This window comes from Cydia pomonella, chromosome 15 (genome assembly GCF_033807575.1).
Source record: "Cydia pomonella isolate Wapato2018A chromosome 15, ilCydPomo1, whole genome shotgun sequence".
In the NCBI taxonomy this organism is placed as follows: domain Eukaryota; kingdom Metazoa; phylum Arthropoda; class Insecta; order Lepidoptera; family Tortricidae; genus Cydia; species Cydia pomonella.
The window spans coordinates 10,965,206-10,981,104 of NC_084717.1; the positions used below are offsets into that span (position 1 = coordinate 10,965,206).

Sequence of the window (15,899 nt, forward strand, 5' to 3'; positions counted from 1 at the left end):
GCCTAACGATAAATCATACGTCCGACGTCGTAATACCTAGCGCACCGCGCAAATAATACCCCAACTGCCACATCATAACGATCATCCGTTACAAATTGATTGTCTTCATTGTTTATCGCATCAATCAAGAGTGATCGGCTTACGTGAAGGGTCTTACATGACCACTTTGTATCCGCCTCCGTGAAAGCTATTGTAACTTTAATACCTAACCTGAATCAAACTATTAGCTGGCACGAGCTCAATCCTGTTGGTTGAATAGATGTCCAAATTTGTAAAGAATGTTATTTTACCCGTGGTTAGTACGTAATGAACTAAACATAACATTTGCACGACAAAACTGTGAGAAAAGATGCCAACACTCGGTTGTTGAAAACCTGCAAGTTGGAACTGAAAAAGCATTTTACTAGAAACTAAAAAACTAACTCGTAATAATGTATAAAACAATAATATTTACTTGGACTCCCAAAGAACTACTTAGACTTATTTTAATGACTGAACGTCAACGCTAACGAAACTATATTTTGCGTTAAACAAAAAGTTAGACAAGCTGTTCAAACATTGTTTAGGGGTTTTCGGACAGTTTCTACTGAAACTCTAGAATACTACGAGCTATGAAAGTCTCGAAACGTAGCTCTTAATTAACGATTGACTTTACAAAGGTAATAGTAACTTTGGGTAAAACTAAAATTTTACTTGAAGCAATCATCGATGAAATATCTTGTGTCTAAACTTCAAAACTTGATATACTTTGCAGACCCTTTTATTTTATCAGTGAAAATAAACTTGGACATTGAGCAATCATGATAATAGATCATACAAGTTCATAGCATGGAGACTACAATTAGCCAGAAAAAAAATCAGAACAGTCGACTTAAATCGACCGGGATATAAACCGTGTTTACCTTTTATATTGTTTTTTTTGTTAGTGAAACTAATCGTGAATCATTCAAAACTGAAATCAGTATCCCTAGTGTAAATAAATTTGATTTCGAAACGTGACGTACGCGTTTGCGTTTAGTCTAAATTTGTATTGGATTTAGAAAGAGCGCGCCAAGCGGGACGTTTTGGAAACTCAAAATCCTATACAAAATGAGACTTAACGCAAACGCAAATCGAATTTATTTACACTAGGGGTACAGAACAGAACTACAATGTATGATTAATACAAATAAATGAATATACCTACTAGAAATCGGAATCAGAAAGCCAGGCTTTTCTAGTTACTTGCCAAATATAACCAATTAGTATGAAATAAATTCATAGTAACATAAATTCCATTTTTGTAATTAGCGGGTATCCCGAAAACGCCCGGCGAACGTAAATCTACTTGAATTGACCAATCAATGGGACGCAATCGACGCGCCCCTCTCCTTCAGATTGCCAAATTTTTTGTTCAGCCCCCTTGGGACCTTTTTTAATCGATTCAGGCACTGGTTTCCAAAGAGTGCGGCTGAGTTCGGTTCACGAGGACGCTTCAATAAATAAAATGGCGCACGAATTGGAATTGTTTTAAATTAACAATTAATGTTTGTGAGCCTTTTGCCTGCTTCCTTATTCTGACTTTTCACATTGTTCATTCATGTAACATGTTTAAATACTGATATTAATTATTATAATGTACAGCGACCTGACTTTTGCAGCTCGCTGTTTGTACAAAATCTGTTGGTAAAATATTGTAATTTTGCCACCTATGTTATAATTATAAAGCAAGAGTCGATAAACTTTTGGAATGAAGAGCCAGTCGAAGTAGAAATCACCAGTTTTAAGTCTCAAATAGCGGTAAATATTGTTTTCAGTGGTCTAAGAACTCTTAAGTGTAATTTTTTCATATAAGTTAAAGAGCCAAGCCGTTGTCGTACCTCAGGAGAGCCGCATGCGAGCTGCGGTTTACCGACCCCTGTATTTTTTATAACCTAACCTAACTTAACCTAAAAATCGAATTGCACAGCGAAAAAAAGATAATTCGCCAGCAAAACAACATTCTGGTGTTCGAGTACATTATCCTTCTGTGCAATGTCAGATTTTTTGGTGTGCAAGTAATATCCCAAAAAAATAATTATTACTATCAAATTGATTTTTTTTTCAATCTCAGTCCACGCCTTTTCTGTTACATCTTTTGTCAGATATTCTGGCAGCTTATAATTATATAAATATGGATAATTTTCCACCTCATAAACAAAATTAATATTAAAAGTTTGTTCCGTCGCCATTTTGTAATGCAACGCGTATACAACTCGAGTAGCATGCGACCAGCAAGAAAATATCGTGCGACTGATATCAAACGCGTCGTCGACTCGTCTCATCGTGTGCTAAACGAAGTGAATATGTATGGCGGTAACTCACAAGCGACGCGTTGGATACGCGTACGAAACACAAACCGCTTGAAAGTAGCTTCGTGAGATAAGGGCCTTACACTCTCTAGTACTGTCCTGTGTGCAGGTGTAATTAGAAGATTTAAATTTAATATTACTATGTAACTCGTAATTCTTCAAATAATTTCATCAAATGATCCCTCCTGTTACTCATTAATTATTGTGTTATCTTGTTAAATAATTTCAAATGGGCACTTAGTATTAAAGTAAACAAAAGCCCGTTTTTCTAGGTACGAGTATGAGTTCTAGATCTAAAAAAAACGTTTGGAGCTTTTCACATTGCACACCAAAGAAATTCTTTAGGTACTTATTTCAAATTCTATCTTTGACATACATAACCTTTATGCTGGTTTGAGATAAAGCAGAAAATTCTTTCGAACAGAATGCTCATGTTATTAAATTATGTCTGGCATTCTATAACAGGCCGGATAGGCTGTATCGATATGAAATCCATACCCATTTACATAATATTATGTAGATTCCTTTGTTTCTATATAAGTATGATACACAAGTGAATAGGAAAGCTTGATATTCATTGAGTAAGTTTATATTACGTTAGTAAATTTGAAAGTATATGCTATTAGGAGGCATCATTTGCGTACATCTCAATGTGATTGCAATCAGACACTCTCAATAAGAGAGGTATTTTAAGTTTAACATGTGTGTGTCTGTCTGTAGCATCGGAATTACCAAACGAATGACCTTGACGATTCGTCTTTGTGATTGGCGCGCATCTCACGAACGACTTTCACTCCATTCGCATGCACCAATCAGCATGAGCGATCTTCAAGGTCGTATCAAAATTGTGACACACCAACTCTTATGGTTCTTGGTTAGCACACTAGATGGCGCTGTTATTATTATGTCGGGGAACTTCTCGTCAATGGTCCAGCGCGTTTCAATAGCATCCATGGATTTTGACTTGCAAAACTGTAGGAGCTTTATAAAATAGGGTGCTCGTGTTCCATATTACCCTTTCAAAAGACTTTGCATAGAGTAGAGGTACTCTCCAGTCGGAACATATGCAGTCTTCTAAAGTGATTGGAGGTGCGTTCAATGATCTGCATCAGACGGTAAACTTATCGATCCGACACATGCGTACCATGGGTAAACTAAACATAAGTAAACGGCATCAATATATGTACTAATTCTATGGTAAAGTATTCATGTATTACAGTCTTTGATAGAATATACCTTTTTTTTAATACCACGTCGGTGGCAAACAAGCATACGGCCCGTCTGATGGTAAGCAGTCACCGTAGCCTATGGACGCCTGCAACTCCAGAAGTGTTACATGCGCGTTGCCGACCCTATACAAACACAAAAAAACTATTGTTTTTAATTTCTCAATAGTTTTCTAAAAAGTTGAGGATTGTATCAATTAAACCAACCTCTGACATAGTTTCAGTGGCGTTGTCGCCCCATATATATAGTAAAAGTTGTTCTGTATTACCTACATAGGTATCCTCTCAGAATATGGTCAGACAGGACTACATTCAGCCAACGTATCAACAGACAACAGCCCTAAAAAACTTCTTATTGTAAACAAAACACGGCACTGCAATCGAGTAACGAGTATTTTTAACTTTATAAACTTAATATAAATAGATTTAGATACAGCTTTTGGGAACAAATATATTTTTAAATCAAACATCATGATTTGTGTTTTTTAAGTTGTCACACAACTATATACCAGGTGTTTTCTGTAATTCGAGCAAATAATTAAACATAATATATTGTACTCCTAAAACGATATAACTTTTCATTAACAACTTTAAAAAAATATGAAATCTTTATATTTGACATCAGTGTGTTTGACGTTGCTTGTCACGCTTTAAACATAACAAAATTCGCAATACATTGCGTCTTAGAATTATCTTCAATGTGTTATAAAATTCAAAACATAAGTTATTTTTCAAAGTTGTTGAACAAATGTTGGTCAGGTTGAGGATTACAGCCTACAGTTTAATTTATTTCTCCTGTTACAGGAAACACCCGGTATAAATTATAAACTGAAATACCTATGTCATATATTAAAGAAAAAGTGATGAAATCTATTTCCGTTTATAGATTTAGATATCTAGTAATTTCTCTTTTTATTATCAAAACCTTGATGTTGTACAAAACAGGTTACGACAATCAAGTAATGAATTTAAAAAATGTATCCAAGTACTTAATTTCAGCAAAGCCCATCAATCCGCGTCATGTGACGAAGTTTCGCGGCGAAGGAACGGAGCAAAGTGGCTCGAGTTTGCCGTCGGTTTCCACCGACTGAACACCAAAAGGAGGTAAACCAATAATGATTTCAAAAGAGGTTATGTTACGCATGTTGAAAATACTTTGGCTGCATATTTACTATGGTATTAGAGATAGTGGTGTACTTAACAATAAGTCATTCAAACTATGCAAAAGTTGGCCTAGTCCTCTACCATTGTATATACTTAAACAAATTTATTGAAAGAGATCCTTTAACTTCTCGTCCGTGTAAATTGTTAGTTTTTTTTTTGTATTTTTGTTCAGAATAGATTTTTCTACTTATTTATTATTAGGTTTGAATTCGCGTTTTTTGACGACCAACGCATACAATGTCTTTATAAAAATTATGTGAATTTTTGTCTTGTCGAGTTTCTTGTGAGAGGTAATTATTGACATTACTTTTACGTGTCCACTATATGTTTTGACGAGCAATTAAAAATAAATTAACCACGTTAAATTTACATATACCTATGCATTTAGAATTTCGCTAAGGTTCAAATGTGTCAACTCTAAACATTATACCTACCGTACGTGGTGACTTAAAAAAAAGGGATTTAAACGGTAAATTTATACGCCATTTGCAATCTTTACTGGTGACAAATCATTCCCTTAAGAAAAACAGCACTTTTACAAAATACTGCTGCTGTTATATAAAAATATAGTCATCAAAATCATCATCTTCTTCATGTAGTCATCAAATTTTTTTGTAAATAAGTTTTGAGCAATAATTTTTGGTACGTAGCTTTTATCACTGACTGTGCTTTTCTTTTCACAGGCAACTAGTGCTTATCGAGTCAATTCTAAAAACCCCAGACACAACTAGGTTGTGTTGTTTTATCACACAGTTCCTATGGCCACCCCTGTCTCCATTATCAGATCAGCTCGATGGTATCATAATATTGCATTGTAATTGCAAAAAAATTAAGCCGGGTGACTTACATATGTATGCAAATTTTCAGCTTCATTGGAAGTCGGGAAACGAGTCAAATTTACCTTGCAAGATTTGGCCCGTAAAAACATGCATAGGTACATATGTAGGCGCAAGTTAAATTAAAGCTTGTAAAAATGGCCTCCCATAGTATTTCTCAACTTGAATGAGTGCAAAGGATGACATTCGTATTTTACAGTGTCCACACTCAAATACAATATGGACATTCGTCACGAAATAGTCATGTAACACATTCAGCGCTTTTCGCTACAATACGTCAGCTACGCTCGTAGCGCGTACCTCAGGCTGGCACTGAACGTGTTAATAAGCTCTTATAAAAATACCTCGACTTTGAATTCACATAACGTAAAGCATTCTGATATCTGAGCTATGTTTGGACCCCAATTTTCTTAGATGACAATATAGTTGTCCATTGTTTCCAAGATATATTTAGAAGTTAAAAGCGGCACGCCTCTTGACTATATCGGACTGTTCACGCCTCCCTCATTTAATTTGATTTTCTTGCGTCTTTTACGACACTTAGTTTTGACTATTATTTTATTGGACACATGTTTAGAACTTTGACAATACGACATTTCGGTACCTGAGATGAAATATTTGGACAGTCCCTCATTTTAAAAAATAAGCATTTTATATAATGCCTAGTACTTAATTTTTAAAGTGTCTAAAAAGGAAGGTCGAAATATACAGTATTTTATAACTTTCTTTATACTCATTTTTCCCGTCGGCACAAAGTTGGTGACAAGCCAGTAAAGTAGGTTGCGTGCGGCTAGTGAATGTGGGTCGGAAAGTATTTAGTTTGAAGCAGTGTTTAATTTAACGACTAAATTAATTGAGAAATAACATTTTCTTGTTATTGATCACATGCAACGCGGGTAAATAAAAAAAATATTATTACTCTGTTTAAATAGTGTGTGTACTCATTTTGAATAAAGTTACCAATCTTATAGCTATAAATATTCAAACAAATCAAGTTACACCAAAAAAGTAGGTAAATAATAAAAGAAGTAAATGATGTAAGAAAGTTGTAAATAGTTAAAAGAGATAAAACATTACATACTTAATTAAAAATTAAAACGAATATTAATCGTAACAAACGACACTAAAATAATATATAGACCACTTACCAGAATTCAGGAGCGCTTCACATTGAAACGATAAATTTTTTGTTTTACAGCGACGTCAAATATTATTTATTTAAGAATTGGATACATTTATCTATAAGTAGTAACGGTAACAGATAACACAGATACGAGTATTCGATAACAGTTTTAAATATTTCAAAAGTTACAACAATTTAATGGTGAAAACTTTAAAAGGGCGATTCTGCAACAATAGTTCGTAACAACAACAACACCGCACCGACAGGAAGACGAAAACAAGCGTATTGAGGAGGCAGGACTCGGAGAAGGCAGAGGAGCTAAGAAACATCACAAGTATCGTACCTAGTCGTCAGCCCAAGGTCACATTAAAATTTAAAACAAACTATATGAGAGAAAAGTAGTAGTTGGCGCGAGTGCGCGACTACCGCGACTAGAGTGATGCGAGAAAAGAACGTCTTGAAGAGATTCAACAAGTGGTTTGCGAGAGCGAGCGGCGCGGAACGTCGCAACCTCGCGGCGGGAACGCTCGCCCGCCAATGTCCCGAGCTGGCATCCCTCGCCGGCGACTGCGCCTGTGTGCCTTCCCGGCGTACAGCCTTCATTGTTGAACCTGCGCGCGTGTGCGTCACCGCCGCGTACGGACACTGTGCACTGCGTTTGTGTGGCCTGACGCGCCTACGGGTCTGAACAGGTGAGCCCGGGCCGACCCCAGCAGAGCTCGTCCCTATCTATACGCCGCTTACAATGAAACAGGCTAGCTGTAATACATCAACTAGCTGCGTGCTACATTAGCCGACTCATGTTCTTTCAGATGAGTAATGTAATAAGTGAACATGAAGGTCATACGCATGTATGACGTTGTTTGAGCAAGAGTTGTTCTCTTTGTTCGCTCTTTTATGCAGGTACCCATGTATATTTTGTAACGATTGTTCTTCGAAAAAGGCCGACGTGCCCCGCACTTGTGGAGCGCCGGCGAAGTTTCGCATACCTTTCCGGTCTCTATATTTGTTCAGTTCATGAATATCACGCATAGTTGACGTGACGCCGTGGCAAATAATTTTATATTAAATTGGCTTGTTTAGCGAGTTAATTACCATATTGCGAGCCCGTCAGTCAACGAGGTTTATCTGCTTAATGAAATACGGCACGGCTAATAAGAGGAAACATCCATAGAGCCTGAAAATATGAGATAGCTGAAGATGTGTTTAATCTCCTGACATTAGTGACTCTTAAACCCGTGGTTATTAGTCTTTAAATTGCCAATTAAATAACGACAGAGGTTTTTTTTACAACGTGCCTTAAAAAGGAAGTTTTAAATGGACTGTACTCTTTTTTAGATTGCTGGTTGACTCAACTGGATAAAAATATCAGAATAAGTATGATATTATTATTTTTTATTTTCATATTTGTATCCAATTGAGTATAAGTGTATTAATTATTTCAAATGTAATTTCATAACTACTATACTTGTGATATAACGTAAAAACCTATTTGATAAGTAATGTAAGTACCTAGGTATGTCTGATCTTCAAATAAGTATTTATAAAAAACTATTTATTCGAACTGCGACATTTGTGGGTCAGTAGAAGATGTCTATCATATTCTTGTAGAGTATAGTAGAAATCGCACCCTTAGGGAGGTGCTTATAACTTCAGCCAATCTAATGCCATATGACATCAGTGCCTTCATACACATTCTTAGTAACCCAACATCGGACACGGCGCAAATGGTGTATACATTAGCTGAAGTTATACTTAATAAATAGTTTTTTTTTTAGATATTTACTTATTTGGATGTCATTTTCGTAATTTCTGAAGCTATAAGAAGCGGACTTGATAGGGCCGATATGTACTATGATATAAAGGTCCAATAAAACAATAAATAAATAAAAACTATTTATTAACGTTCCTAATTAATTAATATAATGTTTAAATTTACAGTTCAATTTATATGTTGAATTTTAGATAGTATGGATGATGAAGAAAATGTTTAGTAATAATTGAACGATTATACTCCGTACCGCTGGTACTCTAGGGCCAACAATTACAACGATCCTCAAGTTACATGCATAAAAACGTTTGCCGTTAATTTAATCAATAATTTAAGGTAGGTCAGTACAACGACGTGCACTTTGTACGTGTGACGTTTTATGTGTGTGTACACACGTAAAACGTAAAAGTATGTGCGCAGTAATAATAATTTCAATAACATTAAACTTGTATTATACTGGCATTGAATTTTCGTATCGGAACATTCAGAACAAAGCGCGTTTACTGAAGCTACGAAGATAATTATTGCGTCTACGTAGAAGTGATTTCCATCCACCAAGCTACGAAATACGAGCGTCTGCTACGGACAGGTGGGATCTACGAAATTCGTAGAAGCGCTACAAGCAATCGGTTTCGAAGCTCGGCGGGTCTATCTATTCTAAAATGCATATTTTCATTCGGCCGTTCCGCTACCTTCACATGAGCATAAGGTGAAAAAAATATTTTTTCTACTCGTCGACTGTAATGGTTAAATTAAGATTTCGTATACCAAACTGCAATTCGGTACTTTTGATGTATGGGCTCCCAACTCAAATATAATATTCATTTCGAAACGGTTTAGTCAACTATAATGAAATGAACCAATCACAGCTCGCCGCGGTCAAGAGGACGAAACAAAACGATAGCTCAAATTAATTAATTATTTTAGGTTGTATAGTAGAAACAATCGCTTCATAAGTCATAAACGCACATGTGACACTTAATATAGCAACATCCATAGACTACGAAAACCGCTTACTATTGCTTGTGTCTCCATAGGCTAAAATCGAGAAAAAACTGTCTAAAATTGAATTTAGCAAGGAGCAACTAGCAGGGTCTCATGAGTTACAAGGTGTCGTTGACCACCCCGCCGGGTCCCGGCGGCCGGGGCGCGGACGAGTATGAAGGTATCGCGGCTGCTCGCGTATCTTAAATAGCTGTATACTTTTGGCTTGTTTACCTGTATGATTTTATTAGTTTAAAGTATTATTTTTATTGACTCGTAGAAAAAGTATTGTATACAATAGTGATATAATCAAGCTTTTCAATCTCGTACCTCACTTTGGCAACTCAGCAAGCTTCGTTGCCAAAACACGGTACTCGACTGAAAAGCTCTCTATTATACGATTGTATAAAATACTATTATACAACAAGTTCTTGTATTAACGAAACGGCCAAGCCACATACTTTGACTAACGTGTAGAGTTTGTGAAGTTAAGGCTTGTACAGTTAGAAGCATGGCTCTACAATAGATCTGATAACTTTTTAAAAGTGCGAGCCTTATGATTTCGTCTTGGCAACATTTTACATGACAAAGGTTTTTGTTGGGATTTCACTTCTTTTTGTAAGTTGCTTATGACAATTTTTATCCACTAATTAAAAGGGTTGGGGGTGATTTACTATTAAAAATCCTGAAACACGTATCTGGGGGCATCAAGTATACAATCTCCTTTTTTTACTGATTCCCCATGAAAACTTCAACCCCTTTTTCCCCTAACGCCCTTTTCCTCACCTTTTCTCCCTTACGGGGTGATTTGGGAAACTATTATATTTCCTTCGCCATAAAAAAAAACTATCTACATACCAAATTTCAACTAAATCAGTTCAGCGGTTATTGATACACAACTTCTCCCCCTTTTCACCCCCTTAGGGGCAAAAACTTTCAAGTTTTTAAAATTTTTTGTTTGTGTACTAATAATAATACTGTCCTACATACCAAATTTCAGCTTCTTTTCCTAGGACTTCCGGTTTGTATGCTTAATAATTCTACTATTGACATTATATTCCGAGAATTTTGTTTATTTGGTATAATCCAATCCCAAGTTATGAGGGTTCAAAAAAACGACGAAGCGCTTCGAGAAAAGGTAGTTAGTGCCCTTGCCCTTCGCTTTGCTCGTCTTGGCGGAGGCACTACCGTACCCCCAAATATGAAACCATGTGTTCTTCGTGTGTTCCGTAACCTGATCCAACTTTTAAAAGGCTTAAACCGTAATCATAAAAGATAGCACGCACTTCACCTTGACATAATGAATATCGGTATAACGGACAAATTGTTAAAATAAATTATTATTAAAAATACCCTCCACCCATACTAGTATTTTGTTAATTCTGATGTATATAATTCTGTTAATTCTGGTATCTGTATGTTAACTTAAATCATTGAAAATAACAAAAATAATAACACTATTTAAGTTACAACTTGATCCATTACATTCACTTCGTTATGTCAAAGATTCAAATGATTTACATTACACAGTAAGTATAATAAGTTATCATTTTGTTAAATTATTATTTAGTTAAAGCGCAAAAGTGGGACTGTGGGCGCGACTACGCGATTTAGGTCAAAGTCAAGGTACAGGGGGAGGCGAATCAAAAGGCAATGCTTTATGTATTCGCGCAGTAAGTTTAAGTCTGATTTTAAATAAACGCAAAAAATGTATGTGTGAACGCCTGCCCGCGTAGCCAGCGTGCCAATCGTTAATATCTCTCTCTATCACTCTTCAATGTTAGTGCGACAGTCACAGTTGCGTTTCATTCGCTGTGGAGCGTTAACGATTGGCACGTTGGTTACGCGGGCAGAAGAAAAAATGACAAAGTGAGCATGCGGTGCGAATGTTTTCTTGTTTCCAGGCTGACATATTCTCCTGGCTGACGCAGTCTTATCCGAGGGCCACGGAACGCACGCTTGATGCTGACGCCAGGCGGTCGGTATGGTGCTCGAAGCGTGCGTTTCGTGGCCGAGACATTAGAGTAGATTTTACTTTCAACTATTATCCTCGCCCCAGGTACCGCTGGTGTGATGTCGTGGAGACGGACCTGCGTCGGCTGAATGCCAATTCATGGCAGGAAACCGCGCTGGATCGGGACAGGTGGTGTTCTCTCGTTTCGGAGGCCAAGATTCTTTTTGGATCGCTGAGCCAAAGCAGTTAGGTAGTTAGTTATTATCCTCACCGTCATTTAGCGCCTTCCTTGTTACAAACTAAAAGCACCCGAGTGCGTTTTTTTGTCAACCAATTCCAAGAACTGCCACTGATTTTTACGAAAGCAACTCTGACGGGAAATTAAGACTTATTGGGATTCGTCCGGTAATTCCGGTTTCCTTAATTTATTTTCTTCACAAGAGCCACTGGTAAATATTAAATAATATTCGTAACTATAAATAAAAAGAAGCACAGGAACGAGCCGAGGCTATGGATTGCATATTAAAAAAACAATACCGATCTAAAACAACAAAGTTTAAACATGGTGACTAGCTGAACTTTCCTCAATTTCGTCAAAAAAAATCCAATCGGGGTCTCTCGTACAACCAAAATTAATATAAATGAAAGAATAACACAATTTGTGTGTCGGTTGCTACCTATTCATACATAAACCGCAGAACGAAAGAGAAAAGAGTCCCGAGCTCTAGAAGAAGGACATAAAATAGTTTCCATCATTCGAAGGACATAAAATAGTTTCCATCATTCTTACGCAGACTAAGAATTAATATAAATAACAAAGCATGTTTATATATGTTTGATGTCCTTTTCAGACTAACTGAACGTTTACAGAAATGTTAATTGCAACCTCGCGTTACTAATTAAGTCATTGGAAAGTGCTTAGTCTGTTTAATTTGCGTCTTTCGTAAACTTGAAATTGGGTTACAAATGAGCTTCGAGTGCTTCGAAGCGGCGCTAACCAAATATTGGCTTGAGAATGATACCCCAAAACTGGGACGCGGACGGATTCTGCCTTTAATGTTGAATGTTAAGATGATTTTAAAGTTTTTTGTCAATTATTTCATTGTTGATACAGGTTTTACTTTTCCTACTAAGGATTTTGCCGTATACGACGCTTAATTTTATTGAATTTCTCCATGAGTTCTTGACTCTTCTTTAAAAATACATTTCTTTGTCCTCCTCCTAAAGAAAAAATGTGATGTTAAATCGGGCAAACCACTGATTTTCAAACATTTCACGTAATCGATTCGCACTTGAACAGCGATATGAGGCGGTGCACCATCATGCTGGTACCTGCCGCATGCTGCATCATGCTGGCCTAGACGTTGTGAAGCAGAAGCAAATTGATTTGCAGTAAAAATTAAAGGCGTCATACTAGTTGCTCGTGGTTAAAATTAGTTTATTTATTTGACTTGACACTACTTCAAGATCTAAGTTTGAGGTTTGACGAAAAAAAAGGAAATTTATGGGTTTAACTTAAGCTCTTTACAAGCATACGTAAACTTTTATTACCTACATACTTGTCATGATTACAATGACAAATTCTAAATGTCGTAGGTAGATGTTTACTATTATCACAAAATGTCAAAGTAAAATGTATAAATGAGTTTATAAATGAGTAGACGCGTAATATTACATGCAGTGATTTTGATAGCCCAGCCTGTGGAAGTATTAAGTAAATGTCATAATTTGATGAAATGACACCTGCACTGTCTAGGCTGTCAAAATTGCTGCCAACTTATCTTGGTCTGACTTTACAGAAATTAACGTCATCTTAGTTGAACTGCGATAATCTGTTCATGTTCATTGTGGTGATTTGTTTATTATGTTCACGATAAGAAAATGACGTTTGAACATTCACATTAGATGTTATAAAATAATTTTAACCAACTGCAAATTGTACTAAAGTTTTTTTATAAATTACATTTTAAAAACTGCTGCAAAGGTATACAAACCCTGCCATTACATTATACTCCATTTAGACGTTAGCCAGTTTAAAGCTTTACTTCACGATCAGATACATACTGTATTTTATAAAGGGATAATCACTCAACGATCAGTGATAAATCTAAAATAATTTGTATAGTAATTTATAATTTACTATTATGCAAAAAATAAAAAGCTAAAGAAAGACTCCTGCAGGCGAAAGGTTGCAAAATTACAATTATGTAGGTAGGTACTCAGTTTTATCCATACTTACTCTTGAAAATAATGTAGTGTATTCGCAACCGACCAAGACCCACGTACACTCGTAACTAAATGAAATGATCGAACGAAATTGAATTATTTGTCCCAAATTGAAATTCAATTATATACCCGGTTATAGCGCGCGTTGACGTAAATAGGTCGATAGCTCTACATGTCAATGAGTTTACCTGTAAATTCGGAGCTTAAAGGTAATTCAGTTAGGTTCAGTAAACTATTATCCCATCAAAAACATTTTCATGTAAAAACTTTCCATGGCGAACCCATAAGGCTCGTACTGTCAAAAAGTTATCAGATCTGTTGTAGAGCCAAGCTTCTAACTGTACAAGCCTTAACTTCACAAACTCTACACCTTAGTCAAAATATGTGGCTTGGCCGTTTCGCTACCGCTACATGGGCGTATGGTGAAAAATGTACATTCATTATTTCACTATTGATTATTTTTTATTATACAATACTTCTTGTAGTAACGAAACCACCTGCTTCTTTTACTGATTCCCCATACAAACTTCCAACCCTTTGTCCCCCTAACACTTTTCCTCTCGCTTTTCACCCTTACGGGATGATTTTGGGATTGAAAACTATTCTATATCCTTCCCCGTAACAAAAACTATCTACATACCAAACAACTAAATCGATTCAGCGGTTATTGATTCACCTTACAAAATTCCACCCCCCTTTTCACCCCCTTAGGGGCTAAAAATTTAAAGTTTTATAAGTTTTATGTTGTTTGTGTACTAATATTATCCTACATACCAAATTTCAGCTTCCTAAAACTTCAGGAAGTACCTTAAGGGTTTTGATGCTCATCAGTGAGTGAGTGAGTCAGTGACGAAATCAGGGTTTTTTTAGAATATATGAATAAAATCTAAAGTATGAGAGTCCACTATTGAAATTATATCCCGAGAAATTTGTTTATCTGGTATAATCCAAACCCAAGTTATGAAGGTTAAAAAAAACGACAAAACACTTCGAGAAAACGTAGGTGGTGCCCTTGCGCTTGGCTTTGCTCTCAATCGTACACAAATCGACAAACTAAGCAAAGTATGGGTAGTAGGCGATGATATTTTCATAGGTAAAATAGATAAGTACAATCAAAAATGGGGCTTTCCCTAAGAGAAAGGTCCTTATGCTTCATATGCATATGGACCTTATACACATGAAGCATAAGGACCCTTCTCTGATGGAAAGCTAAAAATACGTAAAAAAACCTTCATATTTCAGAACTCATAATTTTATTATACATGATAAACACACCTTTTAAGTACATGTCGTTTCCGGGATTCGAGCGCACGACCACCAGTTTGCTACGCATTTAAAATTGCGTACTACGGCCCTCAAAAACACTCTTGACATCGCCTCCAATTATCTTAATGACGTCTTAGGTGCTATTTTTAAACACTTTTTGTAGATGTGCCTTACCTTCTAGCTACTCAGAACAGATGGCCTGATATAAGTATTTAGTTATTGTCTAGCTTTCTTAAACCTTTCAATTCAAAACTTTTCAAAATTACTAGAGACTTGGAATCTAGAATTTCTTCAGTCTGCACTATATTAGTTGATGCAGTAAATCTAAGCCGTTATTAGATTGGAGGCTCTCAGCCCTGTTAGGTAATATTACATCCAGGTAACTTAAGCCTTTAAATTGCCTTTGAGACCATTCCACTACATCATTTATAAAGTGAAGTTCACTGAATTGTCAGTTTATTTTCGTTTGCATGCTCCTGTGTAATATGTGGAGCTTATAAACGAACTTTGCAAGCGAAGTGATGTTTTTTAAATGTTAAATGGCCGTCTGCTGTACGTAGCTCAGGTGACGACCGTTCTAGCCTAGTGGATAGTGACCCTGCCTATAAAGCCGATGGTTCTGGGTTCAAATCCCGGTAAGGGCATTTATTTGGGTGTTGAACACGGATATTTTTTTTTAACCAAAATGTTCAATAGCGAGAGAGTGGACTGTAATTCGAAAAAGGGGATGTTTAACATCAAACTCGAGAGAGGTTCGCGACAGGCGTCCGCCCACCCTCAAGAGACCCGCGTCATCGAGGAATGGGGACAGTTTTTTGAATGACTTCGGGAGGGAGTTCGAAAGATTGTTCTTCACCTTCTCGATCTCCGAAGCAAAATGGCATTGTTGCACAAAGCCCACGAGAAACATTAGAGCCTGTTTTATTTCCAGGGGTGTTAAAGGGCCATCCAACAGGGCAAAAAATTTGTTCCTGAGTCTTGGGTGTTTTCTATATATGTATGTGTCTTAGTCTGGGCTT

At 36.5% G+C, this 15,899-nt stretch overlaps 1 protein-coding gene across 1 annotated transcript in view; it reads right to left on the reverse strand.

Moving 5' to 3' along the window:
- Nucleotides 1-8,097, reverse strand: part of LOC133525772 (uncharacterized) — a 333,725-nt gene extending 325,628 nt beyond the window's left edge. Inside the window, exon 1 of the mRNA XM_061862154.1 lies at nt 6,705-8,097. The gene's annotated coding sequence lies outside the window, so the exon portion shown is untranslated. The remainder of the gene's footprint in view (nt 1-6,704) is intronic.
- Nucleotides 8,098-15,899: the final 7,802 nt, after the last annotated feature.